Source organism: Bison bison, unplaced genomic scaffold (assembly GCF_000754665.1).
Source record: "Bison bison bison isolate TAMUID 2011002044 unplaced genomic scaffold, Bison_UMD1.0 scf7180017858052, whole genome shotgun sequence".
Lineage (NCBI taxonomy): Eukaryota > Metazoa > Chordata > Mammalia > Artiodactyla > Bovidae > Bison > Bison bison.
In genome coordinates, this window is record NW_011488625.1 from 20,314 (window position 1) to 21,112 (window position 799).

The following is a 799-nucleotide window of genomic DNA, read 5'->3' on the forward strand; positions in this document are numbered from 1 at the left end:
GAAACACACACAAAACACAAGGAAGAAGGGCAAGTAAAAGCTGGGCAGAGGTTGGAGTGATGCAACAACAGGGGCCGGGGAAGGAATGCCAAGGATGCCAGAGGCTCCAGAAGCCAGGAAAAGTCACAGAAAGTGTTTGTCACGCATTTTTAAATGCAGCAGGCCCTGGAGACAACTTGATTTTGGACATCTATCCTCTAGACCTGCAAGAGAGCAAATTCCTGTTGTGAAAAGTCACCGTGTATTAATTAGTTCTGGCAGCCCTGGTCACTGACACAGGAGAGCAGGGAGGCAGTCTGCTTTCATCTGGCAAGGTCAGCAATACACCTTCACTCTCCTATCGCAGGGCTATGTCCCCTCTCCAGCTATATGTCAGAATGTACTCTGCAGAGGTCTTGATCCCCTTTTCCAAATCTACCATATTCTAGTTCACTTATTTCAATTGTTTTAAATGTGATCACATATCACAATTTACTTGTAGAATCTTCTTTAGAGAGATGTTTAGATTACTTGCTTTTTTATTTTTTCAGTAATGCATATTATGAAATGGATATTTTTGTCCTCCCTAAAGTTTGATGTGTTCAGCTCAGTTCACTCGCTCAGTTGTGTTCGACTCTTTGCAACCCCATGAATTGCAGCACGCCAGGCCTACCTGTCCATCACCAACACCTGGAGTCCACTCAAACTCATGTCCATCGAGTTGGTGATGCCATCCAGCCATCTCATCCTTTGTCGTCCCCTTCTCCTCTTGCCCCCAATTCCTCCCAGCATCAGGATCTTTTCCAATGAGTCAACTCTT